Genomic DNA, 27,280 nt, shown 5'->3' with positions numbered 1-27,280 from the left:
GTTACCGTTTCTGGTCACCGGGATCAGGCGGCACTCCAGGCCTGTTTATGAAATTTTATCAACACGCGGATTTTTTTTTAATCCGGTGGAAAATTGCGTGGCACCAGGATTTACCAGTAAACCAGTAAACGTGAAGTACTACTGTGAGGAGCCTTGGTCATAGCATGCTAACGATCGGTGACGCAGTGAAAGTTTGCACAATTCTTGTGTCGTGTCTTTTGCATGAAGGTGCAAAACCCACCTGTTGATGTGTTCATCCTTTTACTTAAGCACATCTTTTCAGTGAAAGTTTGCGCAATTCTTGTGTCGTGTCTTTTGCATGAAGGTGCAAAACCTACCTGTTGATGTGTTCATCCTTTTACTTAAGCACATCTTTTCAGTGAAAGTTTGCGCAATTCTTGTGTCGTGTCTTTTGCATGAAGGTGCAAAACCTACCTGTTGATGTGTTCATCCTTTTACTTAAGCACATCTTTTCAGTGAAAGTTTGCGCAATTCTTGTGTCGTGTCTTTTGCATGAAGGTGCAAAACCTACCTGTTGATGTGTTCATCCTTTTACTTAAGCACATCTTTTCAGTGAAAGTTTGCGCAATTCTTGTGTCGTGTCTTTTGCATGAAGGTGCAAAACCTACCTGTTGATGTGTTCATCCTTTTACTTAAGCACATCTTTTCAGTGAAAGTTTGCGCAATTCTTGTGTCGTGTCTTTTGCATGAAGGTGCAAAACCTACCTGTTGATGTGTTCATCCTTTTACTTGAGCACATCTTTTCTCGATTTGTAGCCGCTCCGGTGGCCCATAAGAGGCCCATGAGCTTCGAAGCGGTCAATGATGCCGCGCCAAATGGCATCACGGCTTTGCTCGTCAGCAACGTGGAGCACAGTTTAGAAACAGAAAACACAAGCGTCGACACTGGTGTCATGACGCTGGGTGATTTATGCACAGGCAAACGTAATAAACAGGCTGCGGCTTAATGAAGGCAGCCCGACTAGTACACTACTATATAGGAATTTTCTTCTAGCTGTAGAGCCCAGCGATGAAGTCGGCCGGTAGGATTCATGAAGGAAGGAAAACATCAGAAGGGAAAATAGTGCAACGATATTGAAGCCAAACCTGGTGGTAAATAAGTCATCGCACTTCAATGTGCGCGGTTAGTTTTAGTCTTGTCGCTCTGTAGGCAGAGCCACGGCAGGGGAGCCGAGAGAACGTGCACGGAATAAAATCTAGTGGCATAGCTACTGCAAACCAATGGTCTCAGCAAATCGCGATTCTTGCTCCGTGATCTTGACGCAAGAGCTCATGTGTTGGGTCATCACTGACCGAAAGTATGGGCTTCACGGCTAGTTGGCTTTCCAAGGCTGGTTGCTTGACCTAATGCTCTTTCCTAACTTTTTCATTGCTCAATGATAGGATCCTTGATTGACAAAAGCTGGCAGAGCGCGGGATTTTCCGTGATTACAAAAAAGTGCGTGCCATACAAATACGGGCTCAATTTGGAAACCGGCCACACAAGAGCCAGACATTCACGCTCTGTATTTAAATAGATGCGCTCCACTGCTGTGAGGACTCGGCTTGCTTATTCGATAGCACGATGTTGTCCCCGTTGGTGCAGGGATAAGACGGCTCCGATACCGGCGCCACTGACGTCGGTACGGACTTCTAAAAGGGCGGAGCACATTGGTCAAGTATAGGCGGCATGGTGAAAAGGGGAGCGAGGTGGGCAATAGCGTCATCTTGAGCAGAACCCCAAGTGAACAGCACAACCTTCTTCACAAGATCAGTAATTGGTCGCGCAATCGCTCAGAAATCTTTCACAAAACATCGTAAGTAAAAACATGGTCAAAAAGGAAGCTTGTTGGTGTTTCCAGCGCTCGTTCCGCTTGGACGTGTTTTTCCGTAGCTCCAGATTTTCGCCCCGTTTGCTGGTTTTTTCCTCGCTACTAGAACTCTTTCGTTTATGGACCGCTTTGGCGGTTCGTAATTACTACTGGCACCTATCTACAAGGTCCGTCGGCATCTACGCCCTCCGCCGCGTCGGCGTGGAGCATCCAAGCTGTTGCCCGCTGCATCGAGGAAGCGTAACATTACGGATGCAACTGCCATCCAAGTCAGGAGCGTCTCCTTTTTGGAGACAAGTGCAAATTTCGAAGGCGGTACCCTGAGGCTGGATGCCACCAACGTGGAGCAGAACAGCCCTGCTGTCATGGCGCAGACACCTCGGCCAAGAGAACGAAGGAAGCTACTGGCCTTCCATCGGATGAATATGTAGTTCAAGCAGCCCCGAAAATACCTCGCACAACACAAGGTCTGCCCGCATGACCGACACGTACGTCCCCGGAGTGGCCAACGAAATCTTGTTAAGAAGTGGTTATCAATCCTTGTGCTAGAATTGACATGTCCACTATGCACAACCGTATCATTCAAGCGGCTCTGGACGCCTGCATGGAGACTTCCCGATTTCAAGGTTTCGCTTTACACAAACCTACCTATACGGTCTCAGTATGGATGTCTGCTATGACACTAGTTTATAAACTCGAAGAACTGCAAGAAATAGAAGTCTCGGAAGAATGTGTCCTTCCAGTCCAGGCGTACCTCGCCAGTGGTACCGATTTAGGACGCTACGTAGTTAATGGCGTTGACTTTGACGAAGAACCCGAGAGGCTCCTGCAGGAACTATCGTGTCCCACAGACAAGATCGTGGCTGCTCGCTACCTAGGCAGCGGTCGTACGTACCTAATCATGCTTCAAGTTCCTAATTCCCCAGCTGAACGTATCCTGTATTACGACTGCGCACTGCACCCGCTCCGTTCAAGCCTTTCGTTGTGTACTGCTACTCTTGCTTTAGACAGGGACACATGAAATCATCCTGCCCCTACCCATCCAAGGACACCACCATGGAACCTGAACCGTCAGCATCCTTTAGATACGGCCTATGCCAAACAAACGATCATGACATCACTTCCACGACGTGTCCTACGAAGTTGAAAGCCACTAAGAATGCTCGAGAACGCCACTCTCGGCAGCCAGCAAAGACCCCCCGAGATCCATCAATGAAACAATGCCTGTGTACGACCGTTACGCCGTTCTGGCCTCGCTGGAAGAGGACGCTAGCGAGGCTACAATAGCAAGTACAGCGACAAGTGATCCTGCCACTCCTACATATAGCGCAGCTGTTAGGTCATCCACTTCACTCCCACAACGGGCATAACAATCGATAGAACACACGTCGTTTACTCTGGCAAACGAAGAGTTCGAGATCGACACTCGCCTGGCTACCCTTGAAAAGGAAATCCAGCGTCTCAAGGAACGCCACGCCGTACAGTGCTCCGGCATCGTCATGACGGAGCGCTATCGTCGGATTCGTCGTCGACGTCTAGTCCTGCTCATATGGCTAACCCGGCTTCTGTGTCGAAACCTCTTTCACACCAAGAACTCTTGCGCTTCGTTGCACAACAGCCCCAGCATCTCACCTTGGTTCTATTGGATAATCTTAACCTATGATGGCTGCTACGTTTTCAAGTGTGCCAGAAGGCATCTTGCAGTGGAACTGTCGCGGCATCGCGGGGAAGGTCGGAGAGCTGCGTCAGCGTCTCAGACATGGGAAGCTGCGTGTTTGCGCTCTACTGCTTCAAGAATCCAACGGCCTGCCACCCATTCGAGGATTTGTGGCATACTCATCGCCTTCAATGTTGGATTGTTGAAGCGCTACGCCCGAAGTCCCTCCAGGAAAGGCTGCAGCTTATGTAAGACGCACTCTTTATCAGACCCGCGTTGATCCTTCACGGTGGTGTACTTTATGACAAGAAGTCTTGGCCGTATTGGTTCGTCTCCTACGCACAGACGTTATCATCGTTTCGTACTATGCCCGCCCCTACAGCGGTCGTACGGCTCGGTTACGTCTCGGCTGGTTGGCGCACCTACGACAGAAACATCGTGGTTGCCCCATTATGGTAGCAGGAGATTTTCACGCGCCCCACATCACATGGCGATACGCTATTTCCAGTGCGCGCGGTACATGTGTGCTGGACACATTTATGGACGCCCAATTCACTGTGCTCAATAATGTGTCAGTGCCTACTCGTCGGCGTGACCATCCTCGCGCATCGCCACACCCACTGGACTTATCTTGGTGGCTAGGAAGGGCGACCGTCTAGTGGTCATGTGAACCCGACTGGTGGGGTAGCGGCCATCATCCGATTCACCTTGGCTTATCTTCGGGAGGAACAGGCCGCCTTCGCCGACTATGTCTAGTGGTGGACTGGGATCGATACAGGGCGGTTTCAGAAAGCACTGTATCCAGCTTCATGCGGGACCCGTCCCATGGTTTTAAGGCGGCATTAGTTGAGGCAACACGTACATTGCGGGTTGCTGAATCGCGAACCGCCCCTGATTTGCAACTTCTGCGTCTCTGGGCGTCGCGCCGCCAAGCAGAACTTGCATAAGAACGTGACCCTGCATCAAATACCCTTTGGTTAGAGCCCCAACGCCTTACTGCAGTATGTCGGCGACATGAATACCGCTTAGAAGGTGGCCACTAGATGAACTAGTGCTCTTCTCTCGGACCTTCATCGTCCCATTCCTCTATTTGGCGCACCTTCCGAGTCAGACACCAGCAGTATTCGCAGAAACTGTCGCCCACACCTTTTTTCCGGCTTCGGACACAGCACCGCTTCCTTTCGTTGTTCAAAATTGCTTTCCCGCGGACGCAGGCAAGCCGCTTACGCTCTTCGACATCGGGGGTGTACAAGCTGTCTTCACTATGGCGGAATTTTTAGCGGCAATTGATTTGTCGAAGCCAAGCATGGCACTAGGACCGGATGACATAGCGTATGAACTTGATAAAAATATGGAAGGTAAGGTTCACTTCATCTTGAATAACCTTACGCTCTGATGCCGAAACTCGATATGGCTGGCGATGAATGGCACTAGCATCGCAAGTATTTATGTGATGCTGAACACAAGAAGTCTGACCCAAGTGTAGATTTTTTTGTAGTGGACCCAAACGTACATGTCGCAGTAGCAAATACAAAAGGCGGCATAGAGCTAGTGCTTGTTCAAGCAACAGAACCGCAGCATTCATTCTACTAAGTGTGGCTTCAGCATCCTGTGTACATGCTGAAGAATCAGATCGGATGTCTACTGAAAAATTTGTGACGTGGTCACCTGCTGTAGCACGCAGCGTGGCAGGCAATATGCCTTGGCGTAGAACTTGCTTTGTCAGACCAAAATTGTGTACGGGTTATAGGCCATGGTCACGATGTAGTGGGGCACAGTGATATTGCGCGTCAAAAGGGCATCAAGGATGGGTGTGTCGGTGTAACCACCAACGGGGACAGGGGAAGTTAAAAGCACGTTGATGAAAGTCAGAAGTTTAGGCCGTAGGCGGGCGAACCCGGCCGTAGTAGAGTTATTTGGGGGTTCGGCACGAGTTTGCGGGAGAAAAAGTTCGAGGCAAAGGATACCGGCAGAATGGTCGATCAGAGTGGAATGCGCCGTTAGAAAGTGTAGTCCAAGGTTAAGGTCATAGAGCGATTGGTCAGCACTGTAAAAATAACTAGAATCTGCCGGCCGACGACGCTTATACGGGCAGTACACATTCAAGTTAGGGCAACAATTTCCCCATCAGCGACACGTACGGGTTGTGCAGTAGCAGCCGTGAGAACCTTCTTGTGTCGACGACGGAAGGTAACACCAAATATGGACACCGGGGTTCCAGTATTAATTAACGCGCTCAATGAGACGCTATCAATTTCTGACAGTATCAAAGACACTGTCAGAAAATCAAGTTCTGCTTCGTTGGGAGCGTAAATAGAGGATTTCAGCACGATGAAATAATGCAGCAATCTGGTGAAGACAACGCAGAAGCCGGAATGACAATGACAGTATGACGACGATAGTGTCATGCTGTAGTCCCTGTCAAAGATACAACGGCAAAACAGTGAATGACGAAACCAACTCTTTATTAGGCCAACTTGAGCCCCTAAAAGCTAGTGACAATCAAAGCACAACGATAACAGCGAACACTCACTGGACGTCAATAATCTGATCTGCGGTTCAAATGTGTGTCGCCTTTTTTACATGAGCCTGCGAAGGTTCCCGATTTATCGCTGGTGCCCGCGTGTCTTCCAGATAGTAGCACACAATTCGCGTCGCAAATAGAACAAGATTACACACGGGGCAGGGACAACTGACAATGGATATACCATCAATAACATTCGAGAAATTTTCGATACATGCAGGCGTATCCTGCGCTATAAGATAACGTTTAACATTTGTTAGCAGGCAAAAAAGGGTCTCTCGACAAACATAAATAAGTACGCGTGTCAACAACCCTGTCGTAAATAACATCGTATCGATGCTACAAACATAACGGGAGAGCGAAAAAGAAAAGCACACCTACGAAAGAAAAGTAAGGAAGCTACAAAGAAAAAGTACCAAAGGTCCTTAGCGCTGGTCGAACGCCTTAAGACGCACAGCATCTACTATTTCAGGTCATGAGCAACACCGCTGCAATTGCGATATCAGAGTGTTGTCGACTGGACCACTAAATAACAGTAATCTCATACTCTTCCAGTCTGATGCTCTATCGTGCCGTGCTTTCTGAAGAGTGCTTCAAATTCGCTAGCCAACACAGCGCATGCGTATCACCGCTTGTCATATAGATAAGGGCGGAATTTTGCTGTAGCCCAAATGATGGCGAGGCATTCATTTTCGGTCGTAGAAAAATTGCGTATCACCGCCTGTCATATAGATAAGGGTGGAACTTTGCTGCAGCCCAAATGATGGCGAGGCATTCATTTTCGGTCGTAGAAAAATTGCGTATCACCGCCTGTCATATAGATAAGGGTGGAACTTTGCTGCAGCCCAAATGATGGCGAGGCATTCATTTTCGGTCGTAGAAAAATTGCCTTCCGCTTTTGAGAGTGACCGGCTAGCGTAAGCTGTAATCTGTTCAAGTCCCTCTTCCATCTGGACAAGGACGGCGTCGAGCCTTATGCTACTGGCATCACTGTGGATTTGAGTATCGGCGTCTTCGTCGAAGTGCGCAAGTATCGGTAGTGATTGCATGCTTGGTTGGAGTTCTTGGAATGCGTCGGCATGCGGCATTTCTCACACGAACTCTGTATCACATTTAGTTGGACGCGTCAGTGGCTCACCGATGCGTGAAAATCCATTGAAGAACCGTCTGTAGTAGGCGCACATGCGAACGAATTTACGCACTGCCTTCTTTTCTACGGGCTGCTGCAACTTTCTGATGGCAGCTGTCTTCTGCGGGTCAGGGCGTACTCGAGCGTTGCTGATGACGTGGCCAACGAAGAGTAGCTATCCGTAGTTATTCGTATAAAAATGACACTTTTTTGGTTTCAAAGTGAGTCTAGAAGAATTTATTTTCTCCAGTATTGTTTCAAGGCATTTGAAGCGCTCGTGGAAACTTGCGACGACGATGTCATCCAGCTGCACGTGGCAGGTCTTCCACTTCAACTCTGCTAACACCATGTCCATCACGCGCTGGAACTTTGGATGACCAGATAACAGTCATAAAGGCCTGAACTTGAACTCGTAGAGGGCGTCTGGCATGATTAAGGTCGTCATTTCGCGATCCTTCTAGCCGACTTCTATTTACCAGTAGCCACTCAAGGACCCATCGACTAGGATTATTTTACGTTTCAGAGCCGATCGGTCCATGGGAGGGGGTATACGTCCTTCTCCGTGATCTTTTTCAGTCGACGATAATCGACGCACAAACAGAGGGATCCCCCCTTTTTCTTCACCAAGAAAACAGAAGATGTCCACGGGCGTTTTGACGGCTGGATGGTGTTGCCGCGAAGCATTTGTCGATTTGTTGCCTTATAGCTTCACGTTCGCGCGTCGAGGCTCGGTAAGGGCTCTGGCGCAGTCGCGAGCGAACTCCTCACTTACTATGCAATGCTTTGTAACTGGTCTTTGTCGAATTCTTCATGACGTCAAAAGGCAGTCTTTTTGTCGTCGGAGAAGACCTTTGAGTCAGGCGGAACTTGGATTTATTCGAAGTCTGGTTCAGGAACTATGGTCGTGGAGATGAATGCGAAAGAATCTGAGAGGAGAACTTGCTCATGATATTACTCATGACAGAGTAATCCGCTCCTTTGTCCATTAAAGCATTGACTACTTGGCCGTCGAGAAGTACGTCGAGGTCGGTGGTTCTTTGTTGTCCGTTGCAGTTAGGTCTTGTAGTTGTATCCCGGCTGCGTCCCATCGACGTGAAGCTGATACGTGGCGTCATCAGGTGTTCCTTTGTTGGCATATTCTCTGCTTCCAGTCTTCATTTGGATTGTGGCATGTCGTTGCTGCGTCGCCGAAACAGATCTTGAAGCCTGGTCATTCTCGGTGCCGGATCTTCGGCATTTCGGCGTCCAGCAACCATGCCTCCATCGGTTGTTGCTTTTAGTTTTCCAGATATGGGCTTGCGGACCGACCACGGGCTGCTCCTCGGTACAGTCGGCGCTGCGGCGACAGGTAGCGACGTGGTGACGGCGAAAAGGAAGGACGTCGGAGTCTTCAGTGGGTGGCGGCGAGGTGGTCGGCACTGTCACGAGTTCCTGCGCCAAATTGTGGTCACGGCGCATTAAGAGGAAGCTTTGGCTCGGGTGCTCCAATCTAAATACATGTAAAAGGAGAATTCGTTTATCGCGGCAACCACTGCAGCAAATTTAACGAGGTTTGGTGCATTTAAAAGAAAAACGTAAAATGTAGTGACTCTTGGTTTTGAATTTTTTATTTAAGCCGTCAACATTTTAGTAAAAATTCGCAAAAATTTAAGATTTTCAGAAAACGATACTATCAAGTTTACAACTCTTTAACTCAGCAACGAAAAATGATACCACAATTCTGTGAATTGCACCTGATAGTACATCTAAGGCGGACAAAATTAATGTGTTAGAGAAAAATACTAAAAAAGTTAATAATATGGAAATACAGCTTTTGCAGTACCATTGTAAGCAGCCTAACGAATTCACATAAGATATAGACATATTGAATTTGTCCGCTTTCAACGATCTAACGAACGCCGTTTACAGAACCGCGATATCTGTTCTTGATGCAGAGCTATTAATTCGTAAACTTCGTGCTTGTATTTTTTTTAAACGTGCGAATTTGTGAAAATTCTTTTCATAAACTTCAGGCCTCATGTCAAAATTCCGCTTCTGACAGTCACTATAACTTAACTTTCTCTCTCAAATACAACAAATTTCATTAAAATCGGTCCAGGGGCTATCTCAGAAAAGCGTTCTTTGCGTTTTACATGTATTTGAATAGGCCGCGTCGGAGTTGGGCCCGAGCTAAAGCTTCCTCTTGTGACTGTCGGAAGCGGAATTTCGACTTAGGGCCTGAATTGTACGAAAGGATTTTCAAAACTTCGGAGGCTTGAAAAAAATAGACGCACGAAGTTTATAAATTAACAGCTGTACATCACAGATATTCCGGTCCTGTAAACGGCATCCATGAGATCATTCAATGCGGACAAATTAGATATGTCAATTTATGTCTTATGTGAATGTCTTATGTTGTGTACAAGGGTTCAGCAAAAGCTGTATTTCCCTATTACTCAATTTATTTAGAATCATGTGTAACCTATCAATTTTGTTCGCTTTAGACGTATTATCTGACACAATTCACATAATTGTGATATCATAATCGCTTGCTGAGTTAGACAGTTGTAAACTTGATAGTTTCGTTTTCTGAAAATTTTCGATTTCTTGCCAATATTTAATCAAAATTGAGGACCTAAATCAAAATTCGAAACCAACAGTCACTAGATTTTAAGTGTTTTTTTTAAGTGCGACAAATCTCGTGAAATTTGGTACAGTGGTTGCCGAGAAAACCGAATTCTCCTTTTACATGCATTTAGATAGGATCACCCGAGCTAAAGCTTCCACTTAACGGCAAATCCTAGTAGCCCCATTTCGTGGTACCGGCACCGGCGGTAGACGTGGACAGCTTCTCCTCAAAGGTAGTAGAGCGAGCAATCGTCAGGAGGACGCCAAACGTTTGTCTTTTTTGGGTAGTTGCGCTTGTAGACGGGTGGGCTTGCTGTCTGCAGCGACGGCGGCAGTGGCAGACGACGGAAGTGCGGTGTTACGAGGCCCTGGCGCGGGCGCGGAGCCACTCTATGATGACGGGTGACGCGTGGCGTACGTCATGACTTGAAGTTCGGGCTGTGGAAATTCCGGCGGGACTTCGAGAACTCCCAAGAGCCGCAAGATTTCTTCGCTCATGACGTCAGCGATGGAGGCGACCCAAGTGTGCGATATCGCGAACGTCTGAAGCGCCTCAAATACGACCGCTTTGCTGGTCTCATGTAGGCCGTCGGTGCCCCGTGGTTGAACTTTGGCGCAGTTTGTTCTATGCGCGTGGTGGTTGAACTGCCTGTTATGTGTTTCGAGTGTTTCTCAATGTTGCTTGTCTTGCGAAGAAGCTCTTCCTCGGTCTTGGAGGGTTTCTCAACATTCCGACGAAACGTTCTCGCTTCACATCATGCATCAGCAGACAAATTTTCTTCTCCTCCGACATTTCCGGGTCGGCATGGTGGTAAACACGTGTGATTTCTTTCATAAAATATAACAACGTTGCCATTAGACAGTTGCACACGAGCTTCCCGGAGAACTTCGGCTCTTTCTTTTCAGACAGCCTCTGTGATAGTCCTTAGATAGTTACTACCGAAACAGTCCCAGCTTGCAAGGGTGACGTCCCGGTTCTCGAACCAAGTCCTCGCCGCATCTTTTAAGGGGACGTACACATGACGCAGCTTATCTTCAGAGGTCCAGTAATTGAATAATTGAAGGTTGTCAACCTTTCAAGTACGTGGAACCAGATTTACGGTTCGTTTTCGAAGCTCCAGCCCGATGGCTGCAGGGGATGCTGCGTCTTCATCCTAGAAATTTACATGTCCACGGTCTTCCTCGTTGTTTAAGGTATAAGTCCGTGCTCCGGCGGAGACTGTTGTCACCTGCAGCTAGCTTGTTCTCTGTGGCAAGGCGAACAATGTACTCGTGGTTCGGGTTTGGATGGTGGCTTTGAGAGGGCGTCTGTTACATGAATGGAGAAGCACCTCCAGCAGATGTCACGTTGTAATAACGGTCAAGGATAGAGTAGCAAAACTGTGAATTACGAAACTAACTCTTTATTAGGCTAACTTGTGCCCCTAAATGCAAGTGGCAATCAGAGCATAACGAAAGCAGCGAATAATGTTCGCGATTGTCGAAAAATGATCTGTGGGTAAAGCGCGTCGGCTTTTGTACATGAGTCATCGCTGGTGCCAATGTGTTTTCTAGGAAGTACAACAGAATTCGCCTTGCACATGCAATCTGATTAGACAAGATGCGGTTACGACAGACACCTGATAGGACCATCGATAACATTTGAGAAACTTCCGATAGACGCAGGCAGGTCCTGCGCTGAGCGATAAGATTTAGAGTTTATTAGCCGGTGAAAAGGACTCTCACAAGAATCAAAATCAATTACACGTGTCAAGAGGATGATGACGCCGAAATAATGACATCGATGTGACGATAATGGCCTGACTAGTATGATATGCTGAGAACGGAGTGACAAAGACTGTATGAAAATTACGTCATGTCGACAATGGCAGGAGTACAATAGGATGATGCCAGTGAAGTCATAACAACAGAGTCACTACAGTGGAACGACCACAACGCCTTAGGGATCACTTCTTGGTGACAGTAAAATTAAAGCGCCTGACTGATAATGATGAAATGTCAAAAACAATACAATGACGACGGCTCCAATATGACAACATGATGACGAATATGAGGCAAGTAATGACAATGACAGAGTGGAGAAGGTGGGAGGATGAAGATGACATGACAGCCAAGAAACAATTGCAATGGCATGATGGCAATCAGTCGGCCACAACGACGACTAGTTGGTATTGAGCTCGCGTCCGTGTCCACATGAATCATTTGCTGCCACCATCCGCCTAAATGTGAGCTATATCCAGCGTTTGCGCTGTATTTATTGCAGCCAATCTTCGAAGACTAGCCAGGAGCCAACAGAGATCAGAAATGAAGGACGGCGCCGGCATGATAACGACATCCCGCAAGAGAGCAGTCAGCAGCAGCAGAAAGGTCGGAGGAACAGCCAAAACGCCTTCGGCTTTAAGGGATAAAATATATGTCACATTCAGACAGGACATCCTATTAACCCCATCCCCACATTTGATTTGTCTTTGTCAGAAGGATTCTGAGCAACAGCTGTGTTCGTCAAGAGTACCGAATTCATGCTCTTTTGCTGATTTTATTAGGGTCTCTAATGACTGTCAATAAATCTCACGCGTAATGTGAATGTTCAAACCTCCAAATTACAGTTAGTAAAATTACGAAATCTTAACAACCAAGAAGGAAGTAATGCAACGCGATATTTGGGTAGGACAGTCGTTAGTATATATTTTCGCTCTCATTCTTTTCTAAACTGCCGCATCCCGCACACAAAATGCATCACCAACGCGAAGGCTGTAAACACACACATATTTCTCCCGCTCCCGGAAATGAAACAATATTTTAAGGCTGTTTTCTACTGTTTCTGTCGCTGCAGCATTGGCAACAGATGCAAGCTTTCAGGCAATCGGTCTGAATGCAGCTGTTTAGACGTGAGCTCTTAGGCTGCCTTGAAATTCGTTTTTGTGGAGAATACAAAATGCATCAGGGAGTATAGGGAAATAAATAATCTGAAATCGCTAAAGAAAAGCTGTTCACTGACTCTTTCGGCTGATGAATATTCTTTGCAGAAAGAACCCCACAGTCAGACAGCTACGGGAGAAGTGCGGCCCTGCCGAGATAGTGCGTGGTACTTACGACGCAACTGCCCGAAACACATTATATACTCCCTTATCACCCGAACCTCAAAAGAACAAAAGACCGGAACTTAGAAGCGAAAACTGCAAAAGTAGTTATTATGGGCAATCATTTTGTCGTCAGGAACCATTTACTTCGGATTCTCCAAACTGAATGGCCTTCTATAAATCTGGAAAAGTTTAAACGACGCAAAAAAATATCGCTTCTAGATTATCCCTCCATGTGCCAGAGGCAACTGTGTTTTCGTAGAAGTTTTATACAGCCTTGACCGCACTTTGTAGAGACTAGCAGCCTTTCTCGGACACCTTTCAATGCAAGCTACATCATCAGCGCATTGTTTTATTATATAGTAGCTTTACATGCAGAATTTTACCCTTTTTCTTTCTGTAATTCTGCAGCAAGCCCTCACTACCTATTTCTTTTAGTGTTTTGAATCCGTGTATTTTGCCGTATGAGATTTCCAATCTTCTTTTCCTTTAGCCTCCAGGCTTATATAGTTTTTTTCGGGGTCTGACAAATGGAAGACCTATTCTATAGCCATGGACGAAATACACTACTGTGAAACAGATCGAAAGAAATGCTTTCCAGAACGCGTTGTGCAGAAAGCAATCTTCAGCACATTTATCGGCGTTGGCAGTGTGATTTCTACTTTTCCTGGAAATTGTCTAGGAATGTCCGCAAATTCGTTTCTACATTAGTAAACATTGCGCCAATAAATGACAAAAAAGTTATCACAAATCCACGAAACCTTTCTCTCTACGTACCGTTACACGATAAGCCCAAGAAAAAGGTCTAGACTCTCCAAAAATAAACAAAATATTCGCAAGGAAGCAACAGGAAGCGTTTTCAGGAGTAAAGGTCAACATTGTTGAAATCATGCTTTCGACACAATGCGTACAACGCCAGCCATCGGTGAAAATCCTGCACTACTTGGTGCACTTAATAATTTACTATTGGCCTCCAGCGTCTGCCATCATTCCTAAGTGCAGAATATAGGGTAAGCAACCTTGCCATCGCATCAGGTAGTGCTTTCCGCCGTTTCTGAAGCTGCTCTGGAGAGACGACAAAATTCTTGGCATTCCATACGACAGCAAGCACAGAATTATGCACAATGCGTAAAATTCTCCGGTCCTGCCAAGAAAGAATTTTCAAATTTTAGTCACGCACTACAGAGACTTTATTAATATGACGAACTAGACAAAACTGAACATAAATTAGAAGGTATAAAGTTGCCGCATGTGGAGACGTGTGCTAGTAGAATCAAAATCATAAGCCCAAAATGTTTGCATGCATTGCTGCATTCGTTGCGACGCACTTCAATGGTTTCAAAAAGATGAAAAAATATCTTAAACTACTGCTACACATTATTCGGCGTTGGTAGTTTAAAAGAAGTTATTTGTCATGCTCAATTGACAGGAAAAGTGGGAACGTGTGTGCCGTACTCTAATGTGTTCAGGCATTTTGCTGTCTACTTATTGTGGCTGAGAGGCATCGGAATGACACTTGCGTAACTGCTACCAGTTGTTCGTGCCAAGTTATATCGCCCAAAACCAGCCAATCCATATAAGCATAACGTAGTCGGCCACACTTAACCTGGCTGCCGCATCTCAGCTATACAATGCTGCATGCTTGCGTATAGCGCGGACACTGCATTCTTAGAGGAAAATAGTTTTGGCGAATAATTTAACTATGACACCGTGTGTCACCAAACACGGCTAACGTGGCGGTGCATCCCGTCTGGTCGCCCTCTCACCCCCTCCACTATACCCATACAAAACACAGCGTTCAACTTATGAAAACTACAGCACGGCCCATCCATGCTAAGGCCATTAAACTAACAGCCACATTCAGTCGACAATAGTGCTGCTTGAGTCGCTGAAGCGGCAGCTTTTGCCTAGGCTTCCCAAAATACCCTCGACGCAAGTATTACAACGAACGTTTCTGCCCTTTAATATTCCACAGACATGGCCTCACAATGTCACTTTATCATTCTGCCTGTCCAGGTTGGAATGTCGTTAAGGCCCGGTTGCACTGGACCGACATGACGCCTATGCCGACAACACGCCGGCAAGACAGCGACAATTGGTCAAGTCGGCAGACTTTCTTGCTTAGAGGCACTCTGTCACGCTCGGTTGAAAACACCGCTGATGCAACCCAGGACGACGAGCCGGCGTGGTGTGAGAGGTTGTCGTGGCATGAGTGCAGCAAACAATGAAATGTACTCTAAGGCAAGGACACACTTAGTGGCTGGAATGCAGCTAAAACGAGGAAGTTAAAGCTTGGGTTGCTGGAAAAGCACCCAGCAAAAGCGACAACGGCCTATGACAGTGAGTTATCAGCTCTTGCGTTCCGACAGAAAGTATATGGGTAAATTTCATGATCACAATAAATAATGGGATCTTTCCCAAGTCGATGTAGCCAGCTTGGTACCGAAATTCGGTCCTCGAAGAAGCAACAGCCACGTTGTACCTCCGGGGAATAATTTATTCGGAGCTAATAGGAATACTTAAGCGCTGCTTTTCTCTGCTTGTATTGATCGCATCGCTTCACTGTGTTAAAAAAGAAGGGCAAGAGGAGAAACTATCCAAGCTAAAATAAAGCGACGAGCCAGCCAGAGATTAGTGGCGCGTCAGAAAGCAAAGAATTCACGCGCAGCCGAGACAGGACATCGATTCTCGCCAGTTGCGAGGCGTCGAGACTTAGGCGAGGGTGTCTGCAGCGTAATGCAGCGTGGATTAGGAGCAGAGCTTGTTAAACGACCCGAGCTGGGCGCTTCTCGTACCGTCGTGCTGGAAGAAATATAGAGCGGAAGACTGCGACGAACGCATTTCCGGACCCGACACGCGTTGTAGTCGAGAGTTATAGCTTGCGAAATGAGCCGAAGCCGATACACAGAGGCTGCTGCTAGAGGGAATGAAAAGAAAAATGTTTCCGGGCCACCTGCCAGTGTGCCACCGAGTCTGCCCTGTGTAGTTTTTGTGTAGTAGTCTGTCCTGTGTAGTTTTTCCTGTGAAGTGTAGTTTTTTTTTTGTGTGTGTTGCTAGATGGGGGTCGGCCTGCCTACGTGTCAGGGTACATAATGCTTACAGCGCACTGTTGCTCAGAAAACCTGACCACGTGGCGTCCACCGACAAAAAAAGTGAGAGATTAATTATGCAACGCCTACTTTTCGTCGCTGCATTCACACTAGATGTGGAAGTTGCTGCTCCATCTAAAAATTTGCATACTGCGGCTAGCGCACATTTTTTTTTTTTTTTTTGCATTACGTCTCCGAGAACCACCCGGTGCCTACGCACCGTAATGGCGTTTGCACGGGTGAGTTCAGAGCTTCGGCAGCACGGAATTATTCTGAAAGGCAGAATTCCGGTTTTCGCGCCTCGTCGTTCTTTCCCCATGTGTACCGTTCTTTGCGTATATTATGCAGCTCTGTTTTTCACGACATTAAGCTAAAACATTAAAACATTACAGCTAAAATAACAGGCATCTGGGATAGTTTGTGCTCGTTTTAAAAGCAAAATTTCGTCTCACTATACTTTTTTTATGCTGTTTGTACTTGTGGCTATGCTCATGTGTTGTACACACGCTTATATAGCCTGTTTCATCATAGAAATAAATTAGTTGGAATGGCGGGCTTCTCCAAGTAAGCTCTCTCATCCTTGTTCATTTGTTGTGTCGCAATTCTTATAAAAAAGTTATCTTAAAAATTTGGAAGCGGCTTAAGCTTCGCCTTTAAGAGTGGAACGCGATAGAATTCCAAAATCCCTGACTGCTTCTCGCACTTCCCCGCAGCTGCAGCGTATCTAACCGCAATATTTACCGGGAGACGCTGGCGCATAACGCTATTCACGAAGGCGAGCTTTCTTGTAGAAGTGCAGCCTCTTGCGTGGGCCGCGATGCGGAGGAGGTGAGTGCCATCTGGAGGTGTGGCGACGAACAGGGCACGCCGCTCCTTGGCGCCCAAGATATGCGCACCGGAGTGCCCAAATCGGGGGCGCCATGGCCGGTCTATGAATGGTAGAAACTGTGCAAAATGAGTTTGACTTTTCGCTTAATAGGCTCATGTTTTCTGCTGTATTCAAATCACAATCCGACGCTATCACGGCCGTAGGTTGTATGCAAGTCATACTTTGTGATTTTTCTGTCATATTTTACTTTGAGAAATTCAGTTAGTTCAGTAAATTCCTTACGCTACACGGAGGGCCTGCGTGGTTGGGTTTACATGGTTCGGAATAACTCTTTTCGGAAACGATGGTTGACGCGCGACGCCGACGCCACATTTTCAGCGACACGGGACCCTTAACCCTGTCGCGTTAATATGTGGCATAGACTATTCCTACCAGATAACAAAGCTCTTACTTAAAAGCACTTCTTGTTGGGCTAGTTGGTAGCTTTCTATATAAAATATGAAGACGCCAAATAAACAGACACACACAAGAGAAGAGAACGGCGCCCTGTGCCGTTCTCTTCTCTTGTGTGTGTCTGTTTATTTGGCGTCTTCGTATTTTATAATGAACAGCTCTTACGTTCTGTGATTTCACATTGCTTATGTTTTGTTGTCCTTTGACCTTCTAACATTAGACCCAGCTATGAAGTCATAGCGGTGGCTTCCGAATTATGCCCCCACGGCTGAAATATGTCAAAGCTTTTCGCCACAGCCTAGGGGAAACAGCAGCGGTCATGGAGCAGCTTTGAGCTTGCGAAAAGGGCCCGCTGTATGTGATTCGTTCTGCCGGCCTAGTGAATCACTAGAGAAGAGCATTACGAGATACAGAAAGCTTGGCGAGTTTGCAAAGGCATTTTTATTTCAGAAAGCTTCAGAATCCTATAGTGAAAATAATGCGGTTACAGAGGACTGAGACAAACCGACCACTGTGCTCGCAGTGTGTGTCTCAGTCCTCATTGCTCGCAGTATTTCCTCTACACGATGTATTACTACTCACAAACCCGGTGCCGCAACCATTAAAGGGCCCCGCACCAGGCCCCTTAGCGAATTTTGGTTATACGCTGGAAGTTGTTACATGACCTCTATGGAGCGTTCTATCGCAAACATTTTTCAGGTCCGGTCATTAATTGCCGAGAGAGAAATATTTCAGTGCTGAGCGCCTATGATTTCAGGAGGCGAACTGCACTGCCAAGTGAAACAATCTCTCCACTCGCCCGTCTAGCCTCGGCAAGCAAAATTCCTTCCCTGCGTTCTCCCAAACCGAATTTCGACGATCGCATGCACGTACCTCACGGGCCCCGACTTCATTTTTAAAGTGAAGGCTTTACTAACCTCATCAAGCCGAGTTTAGCCGTCGCCGCGAATTTGACCTTCATTTGACCGCTGCTGCATCGTAGCCTTGGCAACGCATCACGTGACTCGCCGCACCGAGCTCCGCCGCCGCCAACTTGCCGCAAGCGCTGTCCGCAGAAGGGTGGCCGCATGACCACTTAACTCGCCACGCGCCTGGCTAAGAGGAGCGCCGCGCTCGCCTTGTCAATGCGAGCTTGGTCATGGATGAGAGCGAGGCCTTCTGTGAGCGTTGCGGGGGAGGCTTTGAGCCGTCGTCGCCAAGCGGCGTCTTACCACCCCGCGGATATCAACCGGCGAATTGCTTCACTCGAGAGGGCCCGCAATGCAACAGCGGTCGCTCCGTCGAGATCAATGTAGTGACTGCGTTCGCGCCCTCTCCACATCGCATGTTCGTGGCGTCTCTTTGTATGCCTAGCACTTGCGCTTTCCCTGTGGCGCAACAGGCGTCGCACCGTCGAACGATGCTGAAGAACGTTAGCTCTGCGACTATGAGAAAGGCCTCAATTATGACGAAGTTTTGTGAACATATAATGGCTCTGTGTATACACTCACTGTATTGGCAACATGGAAACTCTCCTATTCATATATCACCTGTTGCAGTTCATGGCAAACGACACTCCGAAATGAAGCGGTGCTTTCTCACTCATTTGTTTGTGCAGTGCTCGCGCAGTCAAACGCGATGCTCAGAGCTGTCGACTGTCTGCGCTTGCCCTACCAGAGCTTGACGCTGGGAAAACCAAACGGATGCGTTGAGGTATCGAATGAGGCAGAAAACATTATTTGCCTCAATTTGCTCCCCCCTCCCCTTTGTTATGAGGCAGCGTTCACCAATGCCATTGTGCTGCGGTGTTGGCAAGCAAACAAGAACAAACGTCCTTCGCTGCGTACCCATGAAACCAAGACGCCCTACACCCAGCAGGTTGGCTTATTGGCTATGACGTTGCGATGAAAAGTGCAAAGTTCCGAGTTCGGATCCCTACTAGGGGTGCTGTGATGGTAGTAACAATGCTTCCAGGGTACCGCGCCATAGCTTGGCTTATTATTGTATGGTGGTTTTGTCACGTAACACTCCAGAAAGCTGTTTCCTTTAACAAAACAAATATTTAATTTTTAAACCATATTAAAGAAGAAGCAGACGCCGAGTAGTACGGTCGTGCCCACACCGGCTCCTGCTTTCTACGATATTTGCGTTAAGAAATTCATCTCAATCTCTATGATTTCTGCACCAATAAATGCATAAGGAAAAGAGGAACCCACGGATACCAACTTTTCTGCGGTGGGTGGTTTTCGTTGGTTTTTCGAGCTTCTTCTCTTCCGTGACGCCGCGCTCCCCTCAGTCTGACGGCAAGGCCTAACCAGCGCTCGCCGGGCAGGGTTAGTCCCACCTCATCATGGCAGAGGGAATGCTTGTTGTAATGGATGGAGACGATCTTCCGCCGGAAGAATTTGGTGCGGAGCACGGCTGGCGCTCCAACGCTGTCAAGAAAAACGCCCTGCGCGTCTCTGGTCGCGACAACACCCGTGAAGCGGCAAGCAACGAGGGGCACCGCGAGCGTCTCAATGGCAGCAGGAAGCCCCTTAGCCTAAAGCACAAGATCATCAAGTCGTCGCGAATGCCTCAGCTCCCGAAGGAAGACTGGAAGACTATCGCCTGCCCCAGGGGTGGTCTGGATGTTCAGAAAACGGGCTCCGCTCGGCTTGGTCGGGCCGTTGCCGCCGCGGCAGGACTCACGTCCGAGCAAGCTAGCCATGACATCGTCTGCCCCAACGCAACACAAAATATTATCGTCCTCAGCACCGCGTCTCGCGATAAAGCAGGTGCTTATCTAAAAATGAATTCCATCACCCAGGGAATCAAACAGTACGAACTCGGCACTTACGAAGCCGTGCCGCACGCCACGTGTAAGGGTGTCATACGTCAAATTGATGTGTCGGAGAGCCAGGCCGACCTGGACAGAAGCATTCTCAACGAGAGAAATCCCTTAGCCCTGGGAGCCAAGCGAATCAAGAATAGCGAAACGGTAGTCATCGTTTTCGACGGCTACAAGGTCCCCAACTTCGTTTTCTATGGCTCGGCGCTAGTCAAGTGCTCCTTGTACCTCAGGCAGCATGACTGGTGCTATGCCTGCGGTAGACTAGGCCACAGAGCCGACGTCTGCCCAGCGCCGGAGGACAAGCTATGGAGGAAATGTGGGGCCAACAACCCGACGACAACCACACCTGCTCGCCTACTTGCAGCCTTTGCGGGGGTCCGCACGCGACAGCGGGCAAGATTTGCAAGCAAATATTCCAACTCCCGTACATCGTTCGGCAGAGGAGAAGGGAAAGAAATGCGGAATCCAGGAATCGAGACGCGTCACCAGCACAGACAAGCGCCGACAGCGAACCGGCTAAATCTTCGAGCAGGCGCTCCGGCTCGAGAAGCCGGTCGAGTCCAGGAGCTGTTCCCGGTCCAGGTCCAGGAGTCGTTCCAGGACCAGGTCCCGGGGCCGCTCCAGATCGGGAAGCCCCTCCCGGGACCCACAAAACAGGGTCCGGTTCGAGGAGCGAGCCGGTGCTGGGAAACAAGGGGCCACTTGGGCAGACAGGGTGCGGAGTGGAGGGAGAACTGCCGTAAAGGTAACTGGCGGTGCGGCGCCAGAGCATCGTTCGTCTGAAATAGCTCAGCTTAGGAAAGAAAATGCCGAGATGCGCAGCATAATCGAGTTATTGCGAGCCGAAATAGCAGAGTTCAGAAAGGCTAATCAACCTCACCATGTTCCCGTCCCTAGTTCAACCCCCTCTCCCCTCTCCCTCTCCCCAACCCCCTCGGGGACCTCACGCCGTTCCAGTCCCTAGTTCATCCCCCTCGGGAACCCCCTCTCCCCAAACCGCAGACGTTCCCATGGTCGTGGATGCGAGCCACTCGGGCAACCCAGCCAAAGGAAAGGCCGTTCCCAGCATGCCGGGAAATGTACCGGCTAAAGCCATGTCCGAAGTCAGAGAAATGTTGAATTCAATCTACTACAAGATCAAGATTACCGAACGACTATCTGCAGTGGATCAGCGACTCTTGGTCGTGCATCAGAAGTTAGACGCGCAAAATATCAAAATTTAATGCTTAGAAAACAGAATGCCAGAGATAGACTCCAAGGTGCAGGAAATGGACATCAGGACGTCGACCCACGTACGTCCCGTTCACTTCACGGATGGCGCGTTGGTACCTACGCCGCCACCACTGCACATTCCCGGACCGATTAATAGAACCATCTCCCTCGAGACCCTAGTAGCAACGCCGGAAGGCGCTCTATACAGCAAGGATGGCGCCACACACCAATTTAGGATTTGGCAGTGGAACTGCAGGGGATTCCGCCATAAAAGATGCACCCTCCAGCAGTTTGTTCGCATTCACAAAGAAAAGCCACATGTTATATTATTGCAAGTCCGGTTTCACTCCTGGAATACAAAGCTCTTGCTCTCCGCGGGGACGACGGAGGAATCTGCACATTAGTCAGTAGCAAGTTCACTTTCGTCGCACACGATCTAGGGGTCCGGCCTAGCAAGGCGGAAACCTCCCTAGTAGAAGTCATCCCAAGCCAATCCAACATCTCTAGCATTCTTATACTTAACGTATATAGCAGCCCGAGCGATCACAGACAACGTTTCAAAACCGTCATCACTAGGGCAACGAAACTCGCCGGAAACTCTCCACTGGTTGTGGCCTGCGATTTCAACGCCCCTTTCACGCGTGGAACTACACGCACGACATGGTCAAGGGCAGAAGCCTGTGGCAGGAGGCGGGAGATGCGGGACTCTCTCTATTGGCGGACCCAGCCTTTCCCACCAGACGGGGCACCTCCTCGACCAGGAACTCTGTCCCGGATCTCGCCTTTGTTAAAAACGCTGGATCACCCATGTGGTCGAATCTGCTCAAAGACCTCGGTAGTGATCACTACATCACGGCCACCAGCTTATAAGTGGAGCAGAAAAGAAAGAAGGCGTTCTCGGTGCCTGACTGGGACAAATTCTGTGAGGTTCGCAAGGCACGCGCCGCCCGTGGAGAAAAGCCGGAGAGTCTCGTCCAGTGGCGCGCACTAATTCTGCAAGACGTCTGCTCCACCACCAAAACCATAGAGACGGATCTACAGACAGACAAAATGGATAGCAGGCTAGCACACCTTCTCGAGGCTAAGCAATCACTTCTCGAGAGGTGGGAAAGCCAACGCTTGAATCGCAAGCTCAGAAAAAAGATAGCCGAGATCATCAAGCAGATCGACGAGCACTGCCAAGCTGTGTCTAGACATCAATGGGACGAAATTTGCAATTTAATCGACGGGCAGATGCGCACGGGAGGGAAGTGGAATCTTCTCAAACACTTGCTCGACGACTCCGGCATCAAGCCAAACCAGAGAAGTGTCCTCGCTAAAGCGCTCCACGAAGCCAAAAAGTCGTGTTCGGAAAAGGACATGCTGGAGATATTGGCTAAGAAGTACCTGCCGCTCAAAACTGTGGCCGATGAGGCGGTATACCCAGTATACAAAGGGAAACCGAACTCCGCGCTGGACGAGCCTTTCAACATCAGTGAAATCCGCCGCGCCCTACACCACCTCAATGGTAGGTCAGCACCCGGCCCGGATCACATTAACAACAAGGCTCTCAGAAACCTAGAGGACGCATCGATCGAGTTTCCTACAGATGAGATAAATCGGATTTGGGAGCAGGGAATTGTACCGGAAGAATGGAAATTGGCGAAGGTCATACTAATCCCAAAGCGCGGTAAACCACCGAGGCTGGACAACCTCCGCCCAATCTCACTGACGTCATGTGTAGAGAAGGTGGCCGAGCACGCCATTCATAACAGAATTGCCGAGTATATCGAGGCTCATGACCTTTTCCCTCACAACATGATAGGTTTCAGGCCAGGCCTCTCCACCCAGGACGCCATGAAGCTTATCAAGATCCAAATCCTGGTACGCTGCACTCGGGACACAAGAGCCATCATTGGTTTGGTCCTGGAGCAGGCCTTCAATAACATCCGTCACGAGTTCGTTCTCGATGCCATCTCCAAACTCGACCTGGGCTCGTCCTCCCATGCCTTCGTCAGGTCTTTCTTGAGCAAAGGATGCGCCATCCTGAAGGCTGGAGATTTGGAATCGGAGAAAAGGGAGCTGAGCAGAAGAGGCACCCCCCAGGGGTCAGTCATCTCACCACTCCTCTTCAACATCGCAATGGTCGACCTCTCAAGGTATCTAGGCAAGATCCAGGGTATCGGTCACATGATCTACGCGGACGACATCACTGTCTGGTGCGCGGGTGGCAGTGACGGCCAAGTTGAAGCCGCTCTCCAGGAAGCTGACGACACTACAGAGCGCTTTCTAACCGACACGGGTCTCCGGTGCTCCCCAAAGAAATCGGAGCTCATTCTCTGCAGCCCAAGTAGAAAGGGCCTCAAGCCACAGAACTGGAAATCCCCCACTGAAATTGACATTAATCTCTTCACCAATTGCGGAGATCCTATTCCCAAAGTCGCGTCCATTCGAATCTTGGGAATGACACTCGAAGGGGCGGGCACGAATAGCATCACCATTCACAAACTAGCAAAAGAGACGGATAGCGTCATCGGTCTAATCATGCGGGTAGCTAACAGAAGGAGAGGCCTGAGCGAAGAGAATTTGTTAAGGCTAGTCCACGCTTTCTTGTGCCATTTTACGTACGTAGTGGCCATGCACGTCTGGAAGAGGGCCGAGCGAGACAAGCTAAATGCCATGATAAGGAAGGGGATCAAGAGCGCGCTCAGACTACCAAACTACACACGCACCGACCGACTCCTGCAGTTGGGTATTCATAATGCCCTGCAAGAGATTGCAGAAGCACAAGAAAGGGCACAGATTCTCAGGCTCTCCGGCACCAGGGTGGGCAGACGACTCCTAACTGAGATCGGCGTCCCCCCGGCCTCTGTCGAAGACGCCTACCAGGGCCTTCCGAAAGAGCATAAAGATAACATCATCATATCGCCTTCTCCGCGCAATATGCATCCCCTGCGTAACGTAGAAAGAAGAAAGGCCAGAGCAGTGGCGCTCCTACGCCGCGCACCAGAACTCCCTCACGGCAGCTGCTTCATTGACGCGGCCCCGTATGGCAACAGCAACAATTTCACGGTAATGTCAATCAACCACAGGGGTTCGACCGTTAACGCCGCTTCGGTACGAAGCACGTCGTCGCGTGCTGCCGAGCAAGTGGCCATTGCCTTGGCCCTCCTGGACGACGGACATGCCAATACCTTTAGCGACTCAAGGGCCGCCATCCGCGCCTTCAGCGTTGGCGCCGTTTGTAAGGAAGCCTGTCGCATCCTCGACGGCAAAAGCATCGCCACCCACACTCTCACGTGGTTCCCCGCTCACATGGGATCCATCATGGGAGGGCCCACAAATCTCAATGAGCTGGCCCACTCCAAGGCGCGCGGTCTCGCTTTCCGCGACCGTGGAGAACTCCAACGCCGGCCCGCAGTTGTGGAGAACAGAGATCAACCGACCACATACAACAAAATTGCGCAGCACTTTAATCTCGCCAGGAGAGACTTTCCCCTTCCACAGAAGAAGTTAAATAGAGCGCAGGCATTGACCCTCAGATTACTGCAAACAGGCTCATATCCCAACCCGGCTTTATTCCACAAAATTTATCCCGACACCTATGCCACTAGTTCTTGCAGGCACTGCAATGACATCGCTAGCCTAGACCATATGCTCTGGCGTTGCCCCTCGTTACGAGGCACAGAACAAATCGATGAGGACAAGTGGCTCTCCGCTCTCAAGAGCGCCGATGCCGGGGCGCAACTATGGGCTGTCCGGAGGGCCCACGATGCGGTGGTCAGGCAAGGCCTGACTGTCTCTACGTGGGAGCGGCGCGCAGCGCGCTGAGTCGCCTACCTCAGGACCTTATTAAAGTTTTGCATCCATCCATCCATCCATCCATCCATCCGTTAAACCATATCTAAAAACCCTCTTCCTGCTTCACCGTCACAATTTGTCAACGTTCCGTGCTGTCCGTGATGCATGCCAAGAAGATACTGCACGCGCGGTTGTGTTTGTTTTCGTCGGCGTTCTTTTTTTCACATGGTTATCGCTTTCACCAAGCAGTCACTCAGCACGAAACATGCCTGCAGTATCCGAAAGTTTTTGAACGTTGTCGGTGTATTGTATAGGAAAAGACATGTGTCTGATCAGAGCACGTGTTCCGCATTATCGCAAAGGTTCGCATTATCGAATTTACACGGGCACCAGCAGTTAATCTGTAAAAAAAAATTGTAATGTATAGCTATCGTGCGCACTTCGTTGTGAACTATCGTTGTGATTAGAATTTAGCTTGTTTTTCTTCACACAGGTTGGTCCAATAAACATTTAGCTTCCTAACTCGCACTTTTAACAGTGTTTATTGTTGTTATCGTCATTACAGCGCGAGAATATCTGACAGGGCTGTTGCAGATATTACAGGGACGCCACCGTGCTGGCAAAGTACTGATTAGCTAGACTATAACTTGTGTGGAAGTTGGCGTGTCATTGTTTGGTTGATGGAGGATTTTTTTTTAATTGCCAATGAACTGCACTGGGCAAAGGGCCTCGTTGCAGGTGATCTGTGCCACAACTTCATCCGATGTTTCTGGATACGCATTTTGTACTGACTGCTGTTTAACAAGATATCGGTTTTGGGAGAGTTGGCAATCTATGACACTTTGTTGGAATTAGGAGAACTCATAAGCCGTCACGGAAAACTGGCAAATGATTCAGAAACTATAGACAGTTGGCGGCTAATCTAATGGTACAAAAACTATTAAATACCTACAGCTACATCTTCAAAGTTGTCGATGTCATAAAACTCATCAGACAATGTAAATGGAACAGATTTATGACAAATCACAATTCACTGTGCTCGTTCAAAGAATGAAAATACGTATTGTGCAGATACGGGTGGATTTGTACTATTTAGGACTTTTCCGATAGACCACACCTTTGTCTTCTTGCCTCAGTGTTCTTTTTTTCTATATCAATTAGGTCTCGGTATGCCATATGTCCACCTTACTCAAACTATCCAACGCCTGTAATTACTACGTTACAACTATGCAATCCAAGCAGTATGTTTTAGCAAGTTACGAGCCTACTCATAACACCAACTATTTAAGCCTCCTTAGTATACGTCAATAATAATTTTTTGTGTCTTAGCAGTATATCGTACCCACGAGTTCGTCATCCCTGTGTCTTCTCTACATTGTTTCAAGAGCAGTAATGCATTTGCCTGAAGTGCAGAAAAATCAGCTCCGCGACCGCGTCAAAACCTGGTTCTTTCTCATTTCTCGTAATTAATTTCCAAAATAAAAGGCCATGTTGCAATGAACGTGTGAACTTGTGCCTCACGTTTTCACTATGGCTAGTAAGTTTAATCTCGTACTTGTAAATTCCAAAGCACGTGTATTTGCAACCTGTATTTATGGGACGTGCAAAGAAGGCAGAATAACAACTATGGAAGGCAGCAAGGTAACGTAAATACCAGTTTCTGGCACGCACTCAAACAAAAAGCCTGCTACCAAAAAAAGGCATCCCACATAGGCCTCGAAAGAATGCAAATGGGGCGTCTGATGCCTAAGTGAACGTGGTGTGTTTTTTTTTTCTTCCATTTTTTACACTGTGTACATAAAATAAAAAGCCGGAACGAAACATGGATCGGAGTTTGCGCAAAGCCTAGGCCTCTCTGATCCGCGATCGTCACCATCGGCATTATTGTTGGCAATCAAATAAAGCACCCTGTGGAAATGTCTTTGCAGTACCCCATTGTGACCGCCGTAGGCGCTACCAGGCAAACCGCAGCTGCTGCCTGGAGGCGTTTATTGTAAGTAGTCATTCTTACTTTGCTTCGCCCATGTATTGCAGATATATCTAGAGCTTAGCATTCCAATTGCCTTTAGAGAATGCCCCACATCGTGTAGACGAACGGCGTCTCGTGCAAACAAGGAAACTGCGGCGCCACTGAGCCCATAAGCCTTGCTACTGAGTGGTTGTTTTGTTGCTGAAAACGACGGTGTACGTCCAAATGTGGGATAATATATGCCATGACTTAACAACTAAAAACCAGCGAACAACAAAATATACTTTTCTGTTAGCTACGTGCTCCA

The 27,280-nt window shown here is 48.4% G+C and overlaps 1 long non-coding RNA gene across 1 annotated transcript in view; it reads left to right on the top strand.

Moving 5' to 3' along the window:
• The window catches only part of LOC129381679 (uncharacterized), a 257,411-nt gene extending 230,409 nt beyond the window's left edge, over nt 1-27,002 (top strand). Inside the window, exon 3 of the long non-coding RNA XR_008609790.1 lies at nt 26,933-27,002. This is a non-coding gene — a long non-coding RNA (uncharacterized lncRNA). The remainder of the gene's footprint in view (nt 1-26,932) is intronic.
• The last annotated feature ends 278 nt before the right edge of the window (nt 27,003-27,280 follow it).

This window comes from Dermacentor andersoni, chromosome 11, assembly GCF_023375885.2.
Source record: "Dermacentor andersoni chromosome 11, qqDerAnde1_hic_scaffold, whole genome shotgun sequence".
NCBI classification, from domain to species: domain Eukaryota; kingdom Metazoa; phylum Arthropoda; class Arachnida; order Ixodida; family Ixodidae; genus Dermacentor; species Dermacentor andersoni.
Note: the sequence above shows the minus strand (reverse complement) of the source record. Positions and strands in the feature narration are given on the sequence as shown.